This window comes from Saccopteryx leptura, chromosome 5 (assembly GCF_036850995.1).
Source record: "Saccopteryx leptura isolate mSacLep1 chromosome 5, mSacLep1_pri_phased_curated, whole genome shotgun sequence".
NCBI classification, from domain to species: domain Eukaryota; kingdom Metazoa; phylum Chordata; class Mammalia; order Chiroptera; family Emballonuridae; genus Saccopteryx; species Saccopteryx leptura.
This window is the reverse complement of record NC_089507.1, coordinates 68,756,267-68,779,574: the sequence shown is the minus strand read 5'-3', so window position 1 is coordinate 68,779,574 and position 23,308 is coordinate 68,756,267. Positions and strand designations below refer to the sequence as shown.

The 23,308-nt window shown below is 41.0% G+C and overlaps 2 pseudogenes; one reads left to right on the top strand and one right to left on the bottom strand.

Annotated features, from left to right (window-relative positions):
• Nucleotides 1–573: 573 nt before the first annotated feature.
• On the bottom strand, nucleotides 574–1,767 carry LOC136406505 (small ribosomal subunit protein uS5-like; annotated as a pseudogene).
• Nucleotides 1,768–7,977: 6,210 nt separating this feature from the next.
• LOC136405934 (centrosomal protein of 70 kDa-like) lies at nucleotides 7,978–11,594 on the top strand (annotated as a pseudogene).
• Nucleotides 11,595–23,308: the final 11,714 nt, after the last annotated feature.

The window sequence follows — 23,308 nt, the reverse complement described above, 5'->3', positions numbered from 1 at the left end:
AAATAAATAAATAAACAAATAAACCAATCATTGCCACACCTGTGGTGGCACAGTGGATAAATCGTTGACCTGGAGTGCTGAGATCGCCAGTTCAAAACCCCAGGTTTGCTAGGTCAAAGCACATGCAAAGCAATTACTAAAATGAAAAGCTTCCACCAATGAATGCACAACTAAGTGGAACAACAAATGAATACTTCTCTTTCCCCTCTCCTCTCTCTACTTTCTCTCTCTGTCTCTCTAAAAATCAATCAATTAAAAAAAGAAAATTAAGCCCTGGCCTGATAGCTTGGTTGGCTGGAGCATCCTCCGGAAGCACAGAGGTTGTTGGTTTTATCCCCAGTCAGGGCACATGCAGGAACAGCTCGATGTTCCTGTCTCTCTATCTCTCTTTGTGCCTCTTTCTAAAAAAAAAACAAGAAAAGAAAAGCTTCCAATTTTTAAAAGCATGCTAATGTTTTTGGGGGGCAGGGGCTCATTACCGATCTTAGATTATATGCTGATGCTGTTCTTTTTAACAGACTTAGTTCACTTTATTTTTTTTTTATGAAATTATGTGGTAACTACAGCTGAAGCCTAGGTCCTCTGCACAAAAATTCTGGTGTGGGTCTTTACAAGATGGTCAGTGAATTCCTAATAGGGAGACTTGGTGAACAAAGTATCTTTCCAGAGGTCAGGGGTGAGATAATTGTAGGTCTTAAAGATGGCATCAAAAGTGGCCTTGGCGGCCCTGGCTGATTGGTTCAGTGGTAGAGCATCATCCTGGCATGTAGATGTCCCAGGTTTGATTCCTGCCCAGGACACACAGGAAAAGCACCCATCTGCTTCTCCACCCTTCCTCCTTCCTTTCTCTCCCTCCCTCCCCCTCCAGCAGCCAAGGCTCTATTAGAGCAAAGTTGGCCCGGGTGCTGAGGATGGCTCCATGGCCTCCGTCTTAGGTGCTAGAATGGCTTCGGTTGCAACAGAGCAATGGCCCAGATGAGCAGAGCATAGTCCCCTAGTGGGCTTTCCAGGTAGATCCCAGTCAGGTGCATGCAGGAGTCTGCCTCTCTGCCTCCCTACTTCTCACTTCAGGGGAAAAAAAAAAAGTGGCCTTGGCAAAGTTGCCCAGGGTGGCAGTGCAGGTCCTGGCCAAGGTGTAGCAGTCAGCGCTACACAATCAGCAGCTTCTTGGGCACAGGGCTGAGACATGTCAGTGCCCCTGGGGGCGGGGATGAGGCACACCAGCACAGAGCCACAGCAGCTGAGCACCTTGCAAGGGACCATGTAGGCCTTGCCAATCTTGTTCTCCCAGTGCCCTCGTCACACATGGACAATAGAGAGCTTGGCCAAGATAATGGCTCCACCAATGGCAGTAGCTACATCTTTTGAGCACTTAACACCCAGACCAAGATGTCCATTGTGGTTCCTAATAGTGATAAATGCCTTCAACCGGGTCCTCTGGCCAGCACGTGTCTGCTTTTGCATGGACATAATCTTCAAAACCTCTTCCTTCAGAGGTGCCCCCAGGAAAAAGCCAGTGATCTCAGGTTTCGTGATGGGCAAGGAGAAAAGATAGAGCTCTTCCAGGGACTTGATCTTGGTGTCCCTGACCAGGCGGCCCAGCTTGGTGACTGGAATCCATTCCTTGTCTTCAGCCTTGCCTCTGCTGGTCTGGGTCTTAGCTCCAGATGTCACTACCAAATTCTCCACAGAAGCCACTGCAGCATCCCATTCCAGGGTTCCTGAGGCCTCTGGAACCACCAGGCCCTTCCACAGCACCAGCGTCATTGCCATTTGGTATTTCCTCAGAAAAGAAGAGTACTGGGACACGGAGGACCCAGGTTCAAAACTGCAAGGTCTTCGGCTTGAGCGTGGGCTCATCCAGCTCGAGTGCTGGGTTGCTGGCTTAAACATGGGATCATACACATGATCCTATGGTCTCTGGCTTGAACCCAGAGGTCACTGGCTTGAAGTCCAAGGTCGCTGGCTTGAGCAAGGGGTCACAGGCTCTGCTGGAGCCCACCCTCCCCAGTCAAGGCACATATTAGAAAGCAATCAGTGAACACAACTAAGATGCCACGACAAGGAATTGAGGTTTTTCATCTCTCTCCCTTCCATCCTATCTGTCCCTTTCTCTGTCTCTGTCACAAAAAAAAATTAAGTTAAAAAAAGAAAGATATACAACTAAACCATCACTCCCCTCACATAATTAAATATTAAATAGATCAAAATAATATTCCTTTTGGGAAAAAGAAGAATAAAATAGAAGATACAGTAAAAATGTAAAAGTGAGTCTTATAGACTGTGGCTGGGTGGTTCAGAGAATAAAGCATCCACCTAGCACACCAGAGGTCCCTGGTTCCACCCCTGGTCAGGGCTCATAGAAGAAGCAATCAATAGCTACACAAATAAATGGAATAACTAAATGAAACAACTGAGTTGATGTTTCCCTCTCTCTCCCTTTCTCTTTTACTCTCTCAAATCAATGGAGGGGGGGGGGGAGTGGGTCTTGTGTATGTTATAAGTATTTCCTTTTGGTGTCTCTTCATACTAACTTACCCCAACAATCTAAATATGAAATCGTCTTAAGGTAATAAGGAAGATGTCATATTTATTTATTGAACAAATACTCACATGGCTTTCACCATATGCCAGGCACCATTCTAAGCATTTTATGACTATTCCATCAAGAAACCATCTCAACAACTCTTTTAGGTATTTTCATTTACCTCATTTTAGAAGTAACTGAGGCACACAGAGGTTAAGTAACTTGGCCAATCTCCCATTAGTAAGTAGTAAAGCTGGAATTTGAACCCAGGCAGGCTGGCAATGGAGTCTCTGCTCTTTATCACTATGCTTTTATACGTTGTTGATTTTTCCACATAGCAGTTTAGTTTGGTATGCTTTTGTTTTTCTTTTCAGATCCATCTCACTGATTTCTTTCTTTCTCTTTTTTTAGAGAGAGAGAAGAGAAACATACAGAAAGGGAGAGGGATGAGAAGCATCAATTCATACTTGTGGCACTTTAGTTGTTCACTGATCTTCTTCTCATATGTGCCTTGACCAAGGGGCTAAAGCTGAGCCAGTGACCCCTTGCTCATGCCAGTGACCTTTAGGCTTAATCCAGTGACCATGGGATCATACTGGTGATCCTATGCTCTCCAAAATTTGTTGAGCCTGTGCTCAAGCCAGTGACCAAAGGGTTTTGAACCTGGGTCCTCAACATCACACATTGATGCTCTATCCACTGTGCCACCACTGGTCGGGCCATCCCACTGATTTCTATTTGTCCTTTTTTTTTGTCCTTAATACTCAAATTTTCTCAGTAAGAACCCCTTTGCTTTTCTCCCCTACACCGATCAATGCCTTGTTTCTTTGTTGCTCTTGTTGTTTTGTTGACTGTTTCGTTTTTTGACAGAGACAGAGAGTCAGAGAGAAGAACAGCTAAGGATAGACAGACAGGAAGGGAGAGAGATGTGAAGCATCAATGCTTCATTGCAGCTCCTTAGTTGTTCATTGATTGCTTTCTCATATGTGCCTTGACTGGGGGGCTACAGCAGACCAAGTAACCCCTTGCTCAAGCCAGCGACTTTGGGCTCAAGCTAGCAAACTTGGACTTCAAGCCAGTAACTTTAGGGCTTAAGCCAGCGACAGTGGGGTCATGTCTACTATCTCATGCTCAAGCTGGTGAGCCCACACTCAAGCCAGCAACTTCGGGGTTTTGCAGCTGGGTCCTCTATATCCCAGTCCTACGCTCTATCCACTGCTCTACTGCCTGGTCAGGTGACCAATGCCTTGTTAAATTCTTTTTAGTATTCCACAAAGTAGACCTGGCCAGATAGCTCAGTTGGTTTGAGCATCATCTTGATGCACAGAGGTTGTGGATTCAATCCAGGGTCAGGGCACATATAGGAACAGATTGATGTTTCTGTCTGTTGGGCAGATAAAATATATTATGCTCACTTTATTAAAGATGGCGCTGCCCACGTAAGTGGAAGCCGGTTGCCCAGATGATGGGCGTGATTATATTAATGTGTGTTGGGGGCGGGCTGTGCGCAGGCAGGATCCTTGTAGCCTGGGGCTTGGTTTTAGGACTAAGCCTTTCCCACCCTTTTTGATGTAGGGTGGTGCACTCTCATGAGGAATCCCATTATGCCTCAGATAAGTGACTTTGTATCAGAGACTTCCTTGTTTGTATATTGGATTAAAGGTTTTGGTTTCTACACTATAAAGTGGGGCAGACAGGGAGCTTGCTCTCTCTCAGTTCCTGAGATTAGCATTAGAGAGGAGAGCAGAGAAAGGCCACGTGAAGGAGGTCAGGGAAAGCAGCCAGGATGGTGGAGTGCTGAGTGAGAAGCCAGTTTGTGCAGAGTTTGTGCTGGGAGAAGGAAGGAGATGGGGAACAGAGGTGAATAAGGCTGGTGAGCTAGAAACCTTTGATTCCAGGAAACTCGGATAAGTCAGTAGCTTTTTGAGCACTGAATGAGTGGGTTTTGGAGCCCATGGTTTTTACTTGCCCTCCAGATGCAAGCTAGGATTAAAGATGATGGCCCACCAGTTCGTGGCTCTATTGTTTCATTACCATCTGTCCGAATCCAATGTGAACCTGCATGGGCCAGGTGACTGTGATGATGGCCGTGGATACTGGCTTGTAAAGCCAGAAGTCACGGCCAGAGCCACCATCAGAGCAGCCTGGTCCATGCAGGTTCGCATTGGATTCGGACAGTCGGTAAAGAAACCATGGAGCCAAAAACTGGTGGGCCATAGCCTTCAATCCTACCTTGCACCCGGCGGGCAAGTAAAAATACACACTGGGCTCCAAAACCCAGTCACACACAGTGCTCACAAAGCCACTGACTTATCCGAGTTTCCTAGAATCAAAGGTTTCTAGCTCACCAACCTTATTCTCCTCAGTTCCCCATTTCCTTCCTTATCCCAGATACAAACTCTACACAAACTGGCATCTCACTCAGCACTCCGCCATCCTGGCTGCTCCTCCTGGCCTCCTCCACGTGGCCTCCTTTAGCTGCTGGCTCTACTCTCTCCGCTCTCTCATGCTAACCTCAGGAACCAAGAGCCGAGTCCCGTTCTGCCTCCCTTTTATAGTGTAGAAATCCAAACCCTTAATCCAATATACATAATAGGGAAGTCTCTAATACAAAGTCACTTCTCTGAGGCATGATTGGATTGTACCACCCCACATCAAAAAGGGTAGGAAAGGCTTAATCCCAAAACCAAGCCCCAGGCTACAAGGATTCTGCTTGCCTTTAGCCCACCCCAACACACATTAATATCACCTGGGCAACGGCCTCTTTAACAAAGTGAGCATAATACATTTTATCCGCCCAACATGGCTTCACACTGTCTCTGTCTTTATCTTCCTCCCTCTCTAAAATCAATCAATAAAAGAAAAATCAATATTCTAGAAAACATATTTTCAAGTAATAAACAATTTCCTAAAAATAAAGAAAGAAAGTGGCCCTGGCCGGTTGGCTCAGCGGTAGAGCGTCGGCCTGGCGTGCAGGAGTCCTGGGTTCAATTCCTGGCCAGGGCACACAGGAGAAGCACCCATCTGCTTCTCCACCCCTCCCCCTCTCCTTCCTCTCTGTCTCTCTCTTCCCCTCCCACAGCCAAGGCTCCATTGAAGCAAAGATGGCCCGGGCGCTGGGGATGGCTCTGTGGCCTCTGCCTCAGGTGCTAGAATGGCTCTGGATGCAACAGAGCGACGCCCCAGAGGGGCAGAACATCACCCCCTGGTGGGCATGCCGGGTGGATCCCGGTCTGGCATATGCGGGAGTCTGTTTGACTGCCTCCCCGTTTCCAGCTTCGGAAAAATGAAAAAAAATATAAATAATAAAGAAAGAGAGAGAGAAAAATAAATAAACAATTTTCTCCATTTTATGGGTGCTAGACAGAGGATGTGAGAGCTGACCATGTGGTTTCCCTCAAAGTCATAGGTCAAGCCTCCACTGAAAGTAGAGAAGAAAAAGATTTATATAGAATTTGAGAATGAAGTATTTAACTGGACTGGATTGAATCTTACTAACTATGATAGATATGGTGAGAAATAGATTAGATAACACATAGAGCATCTTTTGCCATCAATGGTGAGAAGACGAATAGTTAAATCAAGGGCAACAGGAAAATCTCCCTCACCATATAGTTACTGTAAAGCCAGTATCCACAGCCACTGTCACAGCCGCCTGGCCCATGCAGGTTTGCATTAGATTCGGACAGATGGTAATAAAACAACGGAGCCAAGAACTGGTAGGCCATTAGCTTTAATCCTAGCTTGCACCCGGCAGGCAAGAAATACACACAGTGGGAAAACACTTCCCTTTCTATTCAGGGCTCCCAAAACCAGTGACTCGTCCGAGTTTCCTAGAATCAAAGGTTCTACCTCACCAGCTGTAATCACCTCTGTTCCCCATCTCCTTCCTTCTCCCTACACAAACTCTGCACAAACTGGCTTCTCACTCAGCACTCCACCATCTTGGCTGCTTCTCCTGGTCTCTTCCACGTGGCCTTTCTCTGCTCTCCTCTCTAATGCTAATCCCAGGAATTGAGAGAGAGCAAACTCCCTGTCTGCCCCACTTTATAGTGTAGAAATCCAAACCTTTAATCCAATATATAAACAAGGAAGTCTCTGATACAAAGTCACCCATCTGAGACATAATGGGATTCCTCATGAGAGTGCATCACCCTACATCAAAAAGGATGGGAAAGGCTTAGTCTTAAAACTAAGCCTTAGGCTATAGGACTTCTGCCTTCCCACAGCCTGTGCCCCCACACACAATGCAAACTATAAGCGAGAAATATATATAACATATTTACAAATTTATTTGACCAACAGTTACACAAATCCACAAATACATCCCTTCTTGATACATTCCCTCCAGTCTTCTCCTCACTAGTCCAAAATATCCAAGTCAGGTGGGTTTTATTGCACAATTTAAACTTGAATGAAAGGTTAAAGAATTTTTCTACACATCACTAGAAAGCACATACAAGGGTTTTCAAAGCTCCCCAAAGTAAGTCTAATGTGCAGCCAGGGTTGAGAAATACAGGTCTAGGAAGACTTCAGTGAATGACTTAGTGCTACAAGAGCATATAACAAGAGTACCTGATATAGTCATGGAATCAGAGATTTCTCTAAAGAAAGAAATATGAGTCGACATCTGAAAATCAAGTATAAGTTAACTAAGTGAAGAAGAGGTGTTGGGCAGATAAAATGTATTATGCTCACTTTGTTAAAAATGGTGCTGCCCACGTGAGGCCGTTGCCCAGGTGATATTAATGTGTGTTGAGAATCCTTGTAGCCTGGGGCTTGGTTTTGGGATTAAGCCTTTCCCACCCTTTTTGATGTGGGGTGGTACAATCCAATCATGCCTCAGAGAAGTAACTTTGTATTAGAGACTTCCCTATTTAGTATATTGGATTGAAGGTTTTGAATCTACACTATAAAATGGGGGCAGAACAAGAGCTTGCTCTCTTGGTTCCTGGGATGATTAGCATGAGAGAGCAGAGGGAGCAGAGCAGAGAGCAACAGAAAGAGGCCAGGAGAAGCAGCCAAGATGTCGGAGTATTGAGTGAGAGGCCAGTTTGTGCAGTTTGACGCTGGAGAAGGAAGGAGATGGGGAACTGAGGAGAATAAGGCTGGTGAGCTAGAAACCTTTGATTCTAGGAAACTCGGATAAGTCAATAGCTTTGTGAGCACTGAATGTGAGTGGGTTTTGGAGCCCAGTGTGTGTTTTTGCTTGCCCGCCGGGTGCAAGCTAGAATTAAAGACTATGGCCCATCAGCTTTTGGCTCCGTTGTTTCTTTACCGACTGTCCGAATCCAATGAGAACCTGCATGGGCCAGGAGGCTGCTGTTATAGTGGGCCTGGCCCTGGCTGCTGGCTCTACAAGAGGCAACTCAGAATTTTTCATTCCCACCACATTTTTGGTTCTGCAAACTAAACCGTCTCCAACAACCCCTAATGCCCAGCAGTCCAGTAAATCATCAAATAGACTCATGACTGAAAAACAGCAGGAAGAAGCAGAATGGGAGAACATAAACAGGCTGTTGATGATGCATGGCTTCTGTTGGGCAGATAAAATATATTATGCTCACTTTGTTAAAAAATAGCGCTACCCACTTGATATTAATGTGTGTTGAGAATCCTTGTAGCCTGGGGCTTGGTTTTGGGATTAAGCCTTTCCCACCCTTTTTGATGTGGGGTGGTACAATCCAATCATGCCTCAGAGAAGTGACTTTGTATTAGAGACTTCCCTATTTTGTATATTGGATTAAGAGTTTGGATTTCTACACTATAAAATGGGGACGGAGCGGGAGCTTGCTCTCTTGGTTCCTGGGATGATTAACATGAGAGAGCAGAGGGAGCAGAGCAGAGAGCAGAAAGAGGCCATGTGGCCAGGAGAAGCAGCCAAGATGGCGGAGTGCTGAGTGAGATGCCAGTTTGTGCAGAGTTTGTATCTGGGATAAGGAAGGAGATGGGGAACTGAGGAGAATAAGGCTGGTGAGCTAGAAACCTTTGATTCTAGGAAACTCGGATAAGTCAGCGGCTTTGTGAGCACTAAATGTGAGTGGGTTTTGGAGCCCAGTGTGTGTTTTTTACTTGCCCGCCCGGTGCAAGCTAGAATTAAAGAAAATGGCCTATCAGTTTTTGGCTCCATTGTTTCTTTACCGACTGTCCGAATCCAATGCGAACCTGCATGGGCCAGGAGGCTGCTGTGATGGTGGCCCTGGCCTTGGCTGCTGGCTTTACAGCTTCAAACCTTTATGTCTAGTCAAGAGAACAAATCTTAATGATCTCATCATTTTTGACAGTCATCACAAAGGATGAGACAGAACTTGAAAACATTGGTGGAAGACACAGCACATCAACAGAACATGATCCAGGAGCTCATAGAAACTAATCAACAGCTTAAAAAAGAACTTCAGCTAGAAAAATGCAGAGCAATAGATGAGGAAAAATGAGCTAATGACTTGGAACAAACTATGGAGGGTGTGAAATCCAAAACTGGTGAATTGGAGGATGAATCCCTAAATAGGGTTTGCCAGCAACAGAACAAAATAAAAGATCTTCAAAAGGAGCATAAAGCTTTACAGGCAAAATGTCAGCATTATAAGAAAAAACCAATGGAGCAACAGGAGATAATTGCCTCTTTGAAAAGGATATCTATAGATTAACAAAGGAAGGGGAAGACCATATTGTCACTCAAAGCAGAGTGTTTTCTTATCTCTGCAAAAGAGTTCCTCATACCATCTTGGATAGACAGTTGCTTTGCCTAATTGATTACTATGAATCTAAAATTAGAAAACTTCAAAGGTAATATAAAGAAGATGAAAGTCAGTCAGAGAGAGACTACAGAAGTTTTGAAGCCTTACCAAGTTATAAAGGCCTTCTAGCCCTGGCCGGTTGGCTCAGCGGTAGAGCGTCGGCCTAGCGTGCGGAGGACCCGGGTTCGATTCCCGGCCAGGGCACACAGGAGAAGCGCCCATTTGCTTCTCCACCCCTCCGCCGTGCTTTCCTCTCTGTCTCTCTCTTCCCCTCCCGCAGCCAAGGCTCCATTGGAGCAAAGATGGCCCGGGCGCTGGGGATGGCTCTGTGGCCTCTGCCTCAGGCGCTAGAGTGGCTCTGGTCGCAACATGGCGACGCCCAGGATGGGCAGAGCATCGCCCCCTGGTGGGCAGAGCGTCGCCCCATGGTGGGCGTGCCGGGTGGATCCCGGTCGGGCGCATGCGGGAGTCTGTCTGACTGTCTCTCCCTGTTTCCAGCTTCAGAAAAATGAAAAAAAAAAAAAAAAAAGGCCTTCTAATGTCATTACAGAATCAGCTTGAAGAAGCAAAAGCTAAGGTTGATGTACTTTTAAGTGAAAAGCTGAATCTCCAAAAAGATTTGGAAACCAGGCCCACACAGGATGAATTAAGACTTTATAAACAACAGGTGAAGAAACTGGAGAAATTCCTAAAGAAAAACGTGAAATTACAAGATGTTATTGGTCAAAACAAAGCTGAGGATACAGAGATCAAAGATGAGCCCAGCAAAGATAACCAGCAGCAGGTCCCAATAGACCAGAGGTACTTCCAGGTACTGAGTAGCATCAATTCAATTATTCACAATCCAAGAGCTTTAGTAATAATTTATAAACAAAGCAAAGAAGGAACCTAACATTTTAATAAAAATTTTGTGGATTTGAGCATTGTTGGGCAGATAAAATATATTATGCTCACTTTGTTAAAGACGGGCTGCCCACATGGAAGCCCATCGCCCAGGTGATGGTATTGTTTACCCTTCTTGCTTGGGATGGGCATGATTATATTAATGTGTGTTGGGGGCAGGCTGTGGGTAGGCAGGATCCTTGTAGCCTGGGGCTTGGTTTTAAGACTAAACCTTTCCCACCCTTTTTGATGTGGGGTGGTACAATCCCATCATGCCTCAGATAAGTGACTTTATATTAGAGACTTCCCTATTTTGTATATTGGTTTAAAGGGTTTGATTTCTGCATTGTAAAGTGGGGCAGACAGGAGCTTACTCTCTCTATTCCTGAGATTAGCATTAGAGAGGAAAGCAAAGAAAGGTCACGTGGTGGAGGCCAGGAGAAGCAGCCAAGACGGTGGAGTGCTGAAGGAGAAGCCAGTTTGTGCAAAGTTTGTGCAGAGAGGAGATGGGGAACAGAGGTGAATGAGACTGGTGAGGTTAGAAATCTTTGATTCTAGGAAACTCGGATAAGTCAGTAGCTTTGTGAGCCCTGAATGAGTGGGTTTTGGAGCCCAGTGTGTGTTTTTACTTGGCCGCCAGGTGCAAGCTAGGATTAAAGATGATGGCCCACCAGTTCTTGGCTCCATTGTTTCATTACCATCTGTCCGAATCCAATGCGAACCTGCATGGGCCAGGCTGCTGTGATGTTGGCCCTGGATACTGGCTTTACAAGCATCTTGTTTTCTATAATAGAAATGGGGGCAGATCAACTGACTTCCTTAAAGGATTTGTATAAGTCCTTGAAAATACTATCTGCAGAACTGATGCCTTGGCATAATTTAAAGAAGGATGAAAATGAAGGTATCAGAGTTGAAGATCTGTTGTTTATAGTAGATACCATGTTAGAAGAAGTTGAAAACAAAGAAGAGAACAGCAATATGCCAAACTTTGCAAGCTATTGTTTCTCACTTCCAAAAATTATTTGATGTGCCTTCTTTAAATGGAGTCTATCCTCAAATAAATGAAGTTTATACTAGGCTTGGAGAAATGAACAATGCTGTGAGAAACCTCCAAGAACTCTTAGAATTAGGTGATGACCTTTTGTCATTTTGGGGCCCATTTAAGAATTATTCCTAATAATTCAACAAAAAATAGTTCATCCTCATTGTGTGTGCTGGTGAGCACAGCTGGAAAATTGTGTAGGCTGATTAATGAGGATGTGAATGAACTGGTTATGCAGGTATTGGGACCTGAAGACCTCCAAAGCATTGTCGTCAAAGTGGAAGAACATGAGGAATTTTTTCCAGCATTTCAGGCATTCACTAATGATCTACTTGAAATCTTAGAAATTGATGACTTAGAAGCCATTGTACCTGCAGTAAAGAAATTAAAAGCACTTTTGTACTGAAAACCAATCATTTTTACTGTGTAAATTATATTCTTAACATTCTAAGTATTTTGTAGGATTGGTCTTTTGAAACAAGGGTTATAAAATGTATTTATTCTCAGATTTCATCCCCTTTTTACTATTGGCTCCTCTATTTACATGATTTAAATTAACTTTGAGTGTCTTATGTAGAAAACAGTTGTTAAGTTAAAGTAGTAAGTTAAAATAGTAAGTTAACTTTGACCCTTTAATCATTTCTTAAGCAATTCTTCAGTGCTTAAAATTTAAGATTGTTTCAAAGTATAGTGTGTGAGTAAAAGAGAATCTCAGGGACAGGATGAAGTAATAGAAAGGTCACATTTAGGTTCAAGGTGTAGTGACTTTCTGGTTCTGGGAACAAGGAATGCCAATGGCTTTCTTACTTCCAGCCAGTAGGAAGTTATTGCTGGCAGGGAAATGGCACATTCTATTAAGCTATCCCTCATGACTCTTGTCCTTTCAAAGCAGGAGGAAGAAGGAGGAAATGTGTTGGGGTAGGAAATGAATTATGAGCTAACATAGACGAGTAAATAAAAGACATAAAGAAGTGGGGGGGGTTGTTTGTTTGTTTGCAATCTTGATGTAATATAGTTTTTATAAGGGCAGGAAATCTTAAATAAAATTTCTGTGAAATAAAAAAAAAGCACATTCAACATGGCATCATCTGTCTCAGAGTCTATCTAGCGTTAAATGCTGATGTGCATAAAATAAGAGTAGCTGCCCACACTTGAGCCATACTAAAGAGAAAGTGTACTTGGCCCTCCCCTCCACTAGCATTTTCATACATCATTCCTCAAAGCTCTAGCATTACAGAGAGTTACAGCTCATGCTAGATTGAAGTGTTTAATGAGTGGAAGAATTAAAAACAAAAGAGCTATCACAAACTGCAAATTAAGGGATCAGCAAAACCTTTGTTTGAAAATCCCATTCAACTTCGCCAATACACTAATTAATATAATAAAACACACAAAGATCTTGCTTAACATTAAGCAGCAAGCTGCCCACGGCTTACTGCCCACTCTCTGAGTAAGCATCTGCTTAGAATGTAACCAATTGTCTCTTTGGGAGGTTAAAGGAAGGGAGGGGAAATTGTTTTGGCACAGAGTCTATGCCCCTTTTGAAAATAGAATTCTTTTCCTGTTTTTAATGCCAAGCACATACAATGTCAAGTAAATTGGTCTTAATACAAAACATGTCAGATCTGCAGCAAGTGGATGAAAGTGAGTGCTACCATTTATGTTAACAAAAACAAAGGTATGTATACAATTAATCTCAGTGTTAACCAGTATTTGAAAATTTTCTTTTTAACTTCCACTCCTCTCTTGTGCCTAGAACAGAATTTCGCACATATAAATGTGTAATTGGGCACTCAATAAATATATGTTTGGCCCTGGCCGGTTGACTCAGTGGTAGAGTGTCAGCCTGGCGTGCAGGAGTCCCGGGTTCAATTCCCAGCCAGGGCACACAGGAGAAGCACCCATCTGCTTCTCCACCCCTCCCCCTCTCCTTCCTCTCTGTCTCTCTCTTCCCCTCCCACAGCCAAGGCTCCATTAGAGCAAAGTTGGCCCGGGCACTGAGGATGGCTCTGTGGCCTCTGCCTCAGGCGCTAGAATGGCTCTGGTTTCAACAGAGCAACCCCCCAGATGGGCAGAGCATCGCCCCCTGGTGGGCATGCCAGGTGGATCTCAGTTGGGCACATGCGGGAGTCTGTCTTACTGCCTCCCCGTTTCCAACTTCAGAAAAACAAAACAACAAAAAAAGAAATATATGTTTAATAACTAATTAATAAACAATATACCTCTTGATGTGCCAGATAACGTTAATATTGATTCACTATTAGTTCTTGATGCTCAAACTCAGAGGCCAAACATCTCATTTTGCTTTGTTCAGTTGGTAATTATTTATTATGCCTATCACTGTTCAAAGCACAATAAACAGTATTTTTTTAAAATTTTAAGCTTCCCTATGCAGCTTATGTTCCTGTTTGCAAGAAAAAAATGTACAGATAGTAAAAGTTAAATGACAGGATAGAGAAACAAGAACGGAGTGATACAGGAATAAACTGCTATACTTCTGTTATCGTTTCTTGAGAAATAGTAAAAGATGCCACTGATTAAGCATTTTTTTATGATCTAGACAGTGATACATGGTTTCATTTAGTTCTCACAACTGTGCTTCAAATTAGTTTTTTTATAATTTTATTTAGAAAATTAAATTTCATGGGATGACATTGATCAATAAGAGTGTATAGGTTTTACAATCCTTAGTTTTATAGAAAAGAAAACATACTCAGAGAGGTTACTCAAAGTGATGCTGTTAGTAAAAGACGAAGTTTAGAATCCTAGATGTCTGACTTCGAAGATTATACTCTCTCTAAGATGTCGTGCTGTCTTATTATGTCTGTGCCCTTCCTTGGAGCAACAGAGCTATTTAGGAGATGTAGCTTGGATATTGAGGTCTGGAATTTCTAGGACATCTTGAGAATTTTTATGGTTCAAGAATTTGAAATCTGGATTATTCAGGAAAATTTGTGCATTTTGTTCACCTACATGTGTTAAAAATGAAAGATCACTAAAAAGATAGACAGGAAATTTTCATGGAAGGTATGAAATCTGACCTATGCCTAGAGGACTCTAAGGTAAGTTTCAATACTTGCATTCAGGAGTTAATGGTTAAGAAAGTTGTAAATCAATAGACGTTTATATAGGATAAAGACATTTAGAATTTAATTAATTTTTGTTCACACAACTGAAAATGGATTCTACACTTTGATAGATGTGTTTGGCCTCGGGCAGTGTTCTTTATGACAGCTGTGACACCTCTTGAACACATCCTTCATTTTTCTACAAAGTGAAAAGTAGGGTTTTAATAATGGACCAAGGAAACTCTTCAGAATTATATTTTGGACTGTTCATAAGATTAAAGACACAATTTGCAATTCTCATATATAATTTTAAATAATAAAGGTAACACATAATCACAAAACCTTCTAGCAACAAAAAATGTATAAAGTAAAAGCCACTCTTCTCCTTCCTCTTACTTCTTGAAATCCTTCCATTCAGTCATTATTCAACAAATATTTATGGAGTACCTAGTATGTGCCAGGCAATGTCCTACCTAGACACTCAGAAAATCCATGAACAAAATAGACTAATATCTTTATTCTCATTGATCTTTACATCCTAAAGAGAAAAAGCCAACAAATAATACATATCTAAATTAGGTATTACATTAGAAGGTGCTAAGTGTTGTGGAAAAAAAACAAGTAAAACAGGGCAAGTAAAAAAGAGAGGGCTAGGAATGCAAACTGAGTGAGGTGAAATTTTAAACAGGGAGTCCAGGGTAGGCTTCATTGAGAAGTGCCCTTGTCTATGCAAATCCAAATATATATATTCATCCATTATTATTTTTACAAACATATCATATGATCATATTCTGACACTGCTTTTTCCATCTCAGAAATAAATTGTGGGGTTTGACTGGTGGTGGCACAGTGTATAAAGCATTGACCTGGGACATTGAGGTTCCAGGTTTGAAAACCCAAGGTCACTGGCTTGAGCACAAGTTCACCAGCTTGAACACAGGGTTGCCGGCTTGAGCGTGGGATCCCAACATGATCCCATGGTCACTGGCTTTAAGTCCAAGGTCTCTGACTTGAGCTCAAGGTTGCTGGCGTGAGCAAGGGATCACTGGCTCAGGTGGAGCCCTCCGCCCGCACCCAGTCAAGGTACATAAGAGAAGCAATCAATGAACGACTAAACTGCCGCAACTACAAGTTGATGTTTCACATTTCTCTCCCTTCCTGTCTGTTTGTCTGTCTGTCTGTCTCTCTCTCTCTCTCTCTCTCATTCTCTCTCACTAGAAAAATAAATAAATAAATAAATAAATAAATAAATAAATAATAAATTGTGGGCATAATTCCATATTGTTATATGTGGATATGCTTCATTCTTTTTAGTTATTGCATGATATTTCATTATATTTGTGTGTATCTTTTTATTTACTCTTTCATAAACACTAGGCATTATTATTTTATTCAAGTCTTGCCTGACTTATGGTAGCTCAGTGAATAGACATTAACCTGGGATGCTGAGATCGTTGGATTGAAATCCTGGGGTTGCCTGGTAAAGGCACATACACAAGTAAGCAATGAACATCTAAAATGAAACAACTATGAGTTGATACTTCTCTCCCCCTAAACCTTCTCTCCTCTCTCTGTAAAATCAATAAATAAAATCTTTTTTAAAATTTTTTAAATATTTGCCAATGATTGGTTTATTTACTTATTCTTTATTTTTATTTTTTTTATTTTTAGTGAGAGGAGGGGAGGCAGAGACAGATTCCTGCATATGTCCCAACCAGGATCCACCTGGCAAGCCCACTAGGGGGCAATGCTCTGCCCATCTGTGGTACTTGCTCTGTTGCAACCAGAGCCATTTTTTAGCACCTGAGGCAGAGGCCATGGAGCCATCCTCAGTGCCTGGGGTCAGCTAGTTCTAATCAAGCCATGGCTGCAGGAAGGGAAGGGAGGAGAGTATATATAGAGAGAGAAGCAAGGGGGGAAGGGGTGGAGAAGCAGATGGACACTCTTCCTGTGTGCCCTGACCGGGAATCAAACTCGGGACTTTCACATGCCAGGCTGATGCTCTACCACTGCGCCAAACAACCAGGGGCTATATATTCCTTTAAAAGATTTTACTAATTCATTTTAGAGAGAGAAAGGGAAGGGAGAGAACTGGGGTTTTGAACCTCAACCTCAGTGCTCCAGGTCACCACAGGTGCAGCAATGATTGGTTTGTTTATTTGTTTGTTTGTTTGTTTGTTTATTTATGGGAGAGACAGACAGGAACAAACAGGAAGGGAGAGGTATGAGAAGCATCAACTCAGCTGTGGCCCTTTAGTTGTTCATTGGTTGCTTTCCCATACATGCCTTGACATGGGGGGGTGGGGGCTACAACTGAGCCAGTGACCCCTTGCTCAAGCCAGCAACCATGGAGTTATGTCTATTATCCCATGCTCAAGCTGGTGAACCTGTACTCAAGTTGGTGACTTCGGTGTTTCAAAACTGGGTCCTCAGCATCCCAGGCCAAGCCTCTAGCCACAGCACCACTGCCTGGTCAGGCAATAATTAGTTTTTTAAACAAATTCTTGGGAAATATTTGCAGTTCACTGGTTATTATTTATCATAGGTTTATTGCTCATTGATTTATAATTACAAAGATAAAGTATCAAAATATATTTTACTTATTATCTACTTATACATTTACTAAATATTTGATTCTATAATTATCTCCTATAGAATGCTCTGATTATTTATTAATATTAAGCAAAATATTATTACTAAATTAAATAAGTCCTCATAGTAGTACTTTTTAAAATGTTCTGACTTTTCACTACTGCTAGAACTTTAAGTTTCTCTTGTCTTGTGAACTTTATTCATGTGTTTTAACATGATTTTTTAGTTTATTCTCACAGCCCTATCACATTTTATCAAAGACTTTGCTTGTTTTTTTTTCCCTTTTATTATTATTTTTATTTATTTATTTTTTTAGCGTGCACAAGAGAGAGAGAGAGAGAGAGAGAGAGGCAAAGAGACAGACAGACTGACAGGAAGAAAAAGAGAGAGATTAGAAGCATCAACTCATAGTTGCGGCACTTTAGTTGTTCATTGATTGCTTCTCATATGTGCCTTGACTGGAAAGGGGCCTCCACCTCAGCCAGTGACCCCATGCTCAAGCCAGCGACCTTGGGCTTAAAGCCAGCAACCATGGTATCAAGTTGGTAATCCCACGCTCAAACCAGCAACCCTGTGTTCAAGCTGGTGAGCTTGTGCTCAAGCGGCAACCTCAAGGTTTTGAACCTGGGTCCTCAGCATCCTAGGTCGATGCTTTATCCATTGTGCCACCACCTGGTCAGGGGACCTTGCTAGTTTTGCAACACACTGCATTATGGCCCAGAAAAGAAAACAAATGGCACTTCTTAAAAATACTGAAGTGGGCCTGATCTGTGGTGGCACAGTGAATGGAACATGGACCTGGAATGCTGAGGTCGCCAGTTTGAAGCCCTGGGCTTGCCTGGTCAGAGACATACAAGAAGTAACTACTATGAGTTGATGCTTCCGACTCCCCCCTTTCTCTCTCTCTCCTTTCTCTAAAGTCAATCAACAAAAAAATCTTAAAAAAAAAAAAAATACTGGAGTGGGAATTTATCACCAATGGGCCAAGGAAACTCTTCAAGATTATATTTGGAACTGCTCATAAAATTTATAAAGGAGATCCAGCTAGATTAAAGACTAATGGGAAGAAATATAATATTTGCTTTATATTTTACTTCTTGCCTCTTCCAGATTTTATTTCACCTGTAACTTTTGTGTTAGGTTAAGCATTATTTTTCTTTTTTTTGAAAAATTATATCTATTTTTCTTTTTTATTTTAAGATTTTATTTATTGATTTCAGAGAAAGGACAGAAAGAGAGAGACAACAGGGGTGGAGTGAGAAACAGTTGCTTCTGGTATGTGCCTTGACCAGGCAAGCCCAGGGCTTCAAACCGGCAACCCCAGCATTCCAGGTTGACACTATCCACTGTACCACCACAGGTCAGGCAGCTTAAGTGTTCTTAAGTCCCCTGCTATCAACGTCTTCTGTGTGATTCAACTTTCTCTTGAACACAGGAAAATCACCATGAAAATGTCAGGATGGAAGTACACAAGATTGAGGGCAGTGCCTAAGTACTGGTGGCAGCAAGAACTCTACCTGTTTCTACTTTTGCCCCACTACAATCCATTGCCTACACAGTAGAGAGAACGAGAACAAGGCTAAGAAAAAAAAATCAGATCGTAATATTTTGCTTTCCTAACGGCACTCCAGTGCATTTAAAATACAAAGTCCTTACAATGGCCTATAAAGCTCTACAAGGCCTAGCCCTTGGCTGCAGAGCTGACCCCGTCTCCTACCTCTCTCTCCCTCTGTCTCTATATTCTAACTAAACTTGCTTTCTTTCTATTTCTCAACACACCAAGTTTCTTCACACCACAGGATCTTTAATTGTGAATTTTCCTCTGGCTGCAACACTGGGTAATCATATGATTATTAGTACTTGGTAGGCTGTTGATAAATATTTGTTAAATGAATAAAGGAAGAAGATAGTAAATATTGGAGTTGGTCATATATTAATCAATTCAGCTAATACTTTTGGATTGTCTGTTATGTGCTTGGTGTTGGTGATACAAAGATGAATGAAAGATGAGTTACAGCCTTACTCTCCTCTCCTTTCAGAGAGGAAAACTCGCTGAAAGAGAGCAGTTCTAAAAAGAACTGCTGTTTTAGATGCTTACAGAAATCTTAAATTATTAACTTGAAAATACCAACTTTGGCACAGGATTAGTAAATCAAGAATTAAACTAATATAGAAACAAATTAACAATAAAACTTAAAAATGTAAAGATCCTTCACTATTGTGTAATCTGACTTTTTCTCTTAGTGAGTTTTTCTAGATGCAATTATTCACATTTTCTTCTTTGGAATGACTCTTGTGACTATCCTCTTATCTGCTATAAAAACTTAGATTTTATGATCTTTGATACATGTTTGCATATATAAGTATATAAAAAGAATTTTTATGATACATACTTCTTATCTCTGAATCAAATTTTTTTTAAGATTTTATTTATTGATTTTACAGAGAGCAGGTTGGGTGGAGCGAGAAATATCAACTCATAGTTGCTTCACTTTAATTGTTCATTGATTGCTTGTTGTAGGTGCCTTGAACAGGCAAGCCCAGGGTTTTGAACTGGTGACCTCAGCGTTCCAGGTTGATGCTTTATCCACTGTGCCACCACAGTCCTGAATTTTGAATTTGGATCCTATCTGAATTATGTTTGAAATTGACATGTAATACATATAGTGAAAGACCAATCAAATAAAAATCCAAAGGAAAACATATCCAAGAATAAAACATGGTGAATTCCAGGAGAGTATAGTAAAAAAATTTTAGAAGGCAAAGAAGAAGAAAGATTTCGTGCTGAATGACCTAAGCCTTCAAAGGTAAAGTAGAAAAACCCATCTTCTCTTCAAGTAAGGGAGTTGCAGGATCTGAGGGCATGAACTTGTGGGGAAATTTTGGAGAACAATAATGGAGCAAGAAAGAATAATTTAAGAAGACATGAAAGTAATAAAGTGGAAATTTGCAGTAATCCCCCTCGAAAGGGTTTTATAAAGCTTTAGGTAAAAAAGAAAAAGAAAAATTATAGTGCTCTGGGTTTAACTAACTAGTGGACAGAAAAAATTCAGGAAAGTAGAGCAAATTACTTAATAAACTCCCATGTTTTTATCATCCATCTTCAATAATTTATCTCCCCGTGGCCAATTTTATTTTATTTATACCTCCACATTCCTCCTCTACTTATTAGATTATTTTGAAGCAAATCCCTGTTATTATATTATTTTACCTGAATTTTACTAGGTACTCTAAAAGATAAGGGCTTTTAAAAAATCACAATACTACTTTTACATCTGAAAAATTAATAATTCTTCATACAAATATTCACTCCATGTTCACGTGCCTCCAATTGGCTCATAGTTTTTTATAGTTGTCTTACTCAATTCAAATTCCAATCAGAATTTACATGGTGCCTGTGATCTATATGTCTCTTAAGTTTCTGCAAACTTAGCGTTCTCCCTGCAACTCTCTGTTTCTTTGCTCTCTGTTGCTAAAGAAACTAGAAGTAGGAGAAGAGATCAGATATGCAGCCAGGCACTAGATCTTTTAGGGTTTTAGCGACCATTGCAAGGACTTTGGGTTTTAAATGCAATGGAAAGCCATTAGGAAAGTAAAATATTGTATTCTCAATATTTTCATTTTCATTCTGGCTACTGTGTGGACAATAGATTATTGTGGGCAAGAGTGGAAACAGGTAGTTTCATTGCCATCTCCAGCACTTAAGCACTACTCTTAATCTTGTGCCCCTAAATTATGACATCAATGAAGATTATTCTGTTTTTCAGGATAATCAATGACAACACTGGGTATAGACATTTTATACCAAATAGCTCTTTTTGAGACAAGAGACAACCTTCTTTTTGAGGTTCTTAGTAATGAATATGAGCGAACATACAGCAGATTAATTTTGGCATGACAGAGAATAAGCCCTCACTTGCTCTGAAGTGCTCTCCTCTGTGCAGAGACAAAGTAGGCCTTGGCCAGATTCGCCAGTATAAACTGAATCCCACTGTTAGCAGCTTGCAGCACAAGACTCGCTAAGTCTGCTTGAGTTGGCAGCATTCAAAGAAACTCAGCCCATGTTAATTATGAGAGCCAAATGCCTCATCCTGTTTCTTCCAACTTCCACTTCAAAATAAAGAGAATAGTTCTTATTCTATTGAGTGCTGCAAATAGAACTCAAAGATTTAATAAAACACACCTTTCAAAGAGAACCAATAATGAAAGCTTTTGGGTTTACGTGCTGGCAATAATATATGAAATAAATGTAAGTGCCTGGAAAGGGCCCTTTTTAACTCAGGAAAATAAAAAATTGTTTTATTCTTCTGTTTGAAAAAGATTAAATTTTCCCAATATCCTCTAGAAATCACAATAGTTTTTGTCACCATGAGTTATTTTTTATAAAGTTATTTCCTATTGATCAGTTCCTTCCTAACTTTGTTGCATAGTCACAATGACAAGCCAAATAATGTGCTGGTTGGATAGACTTCCATGTCAAACTGCTTGAGTTTGAATCTTAGCTCTGTCCCTTTCTTAATCGTGCAATCTTATTACTTAACCTCTCTGAGTTCAGGTTTCCGCCTCTAAACAATGATGTCATAGGCTTGTAATGAGGACTAAAGAAGTTATTATCTGTAATGTATTTAGAACACTTACAGTAGCTAGTAATATAAAGTGTTAGGTATTATTAGCTCCCTCCACAGCTTTAAAATGCTGTTAAGGCTATGATTTTTTTTAATGTAATTGTTTAAATGCACAATTCAGTAGCTTTTGGTGTATTCACAAAGTTGTGCAATCATCACCACTATCATTTAATGCCAAAGCATTTTTCATCACTGCACAAAAAAACTTATACATATTACCAGTCACTTCCTGACAACCACTAATCTACTCCTGGTCTGTATAAATTTGCCTGTTCTGGCCTGACCAGGAGGTGGCTCAGTGAATAGAGCATTGAACTGGGACGCAGAAGACCCAGGTTTGAAATCAACTGGCTTCAGCCATAGGCTCATTCAGCTTTAGCACGGGTTTACCAGCTTGAGCATTAAGTCACTGGCTTGAGTGTGGGATCATAGACATGACCCCATGGGCACTAGCTTGAGCCCAAAGGTCGCTGGCTTGAGCCCAGAAGTCACTGGCTTGAAGCCCAAGGTTGCTGGCTTGAGCCCAAGGTCCCTGGCTTGAGGAAGGTTCACTTGTTCTGCTGTAGCCCCCCGATCAAGGCACATATGAGAAAGCAATCAATGAAAACTAAGGAGACATACGAAGAATTGATGCTTCTCATCTCTCTGCCTTCCTGCCTGTCTGTCCCTATCTGTCCCTCCCTCTGACTCTCTCTCTGTTTCTGTCAAAAAAAATTTTTTTTGCCTGTTCTGGATATTATATGCTAATAAAATCATAAAATACATGGTCGTTTGTGTCTAATTTATTTCACTTGGCACGTATTTTCAAGGTTCATTCATTTCATAGTCAGTATCAGTACTTTGTTTTCATGGCTAAATAATATTTCTTGTATGACATACCACATTTTGTTTATCCATTCTCCAGATGATGGACATTTGGGTTGTTTTCACTTTGGGGCTCTTATGAATAGTATTGCTATGAATACTTATATATAATTATTTTTATATACATAAGTTTTCAATTCTTTTGGGTAAATACCAAGGAGTAGAATTGCTTATGTCATGTGATAACTCTATTTTCAACTTTTGAGAAACTTCCAAACTGTTTTACCAAAGTGGAAACACAGGTTTATATTCCCACCAGCAATTAATGAGGGTTCCAATTTCTCCACATTCTTGTCAATACTTGTTATTGTTTGTCTTTTTTATTGTAGTCATATTAGTGGGTATGATGTGGTATCTTATTGTGGTTTTGATTAGCAATTTTGTTAATGACTAATGATGTTAAGCATTTTCCATGTGCTTATTGACTATTTGCTATAGTTTTTTCAGAGAAATGTTTATTCAAGTCTTCGCTAATTTTCAAAATAGGTTATTTGTCTTTTTATTGTGGATATGCAGATATTCTTTATATACTCCAGATACCAGTCTTTTATCAAATATGATTTGCAAATATTTTCTTCCATTCCATGAGGTGTCTTTTCACTTTCTTTTTTTTTAATGTTTATTTTTATTGATTTGAGAGAGAGAGGAAGGGAGAGATATAAACAGGAACAATCTGGTCCTGGTATACAGACCCTGACCAAGGATTGAACCAGCAACCTCTGTGCTTTGGGACATTGTTCTAATCAACTAAGCTATCTAGCCAGGGCATCTTTTCACTTTCTTGATGGTGTCCTTTGAACTACAAAAATCTTATTGTTAGAAAGCTTAATTATTTAATTTTGTCTTTTATTATTTGTGTTTTTGTTTTTGGATCTGAAAACCATTGCCTAATCCAAAGCCACAAAGATTTATGCCTTAGTTTTCTTCTAAGAGTTTTAGAGGTTTAGTTTTTCCATTTAAGTCTTTAACTC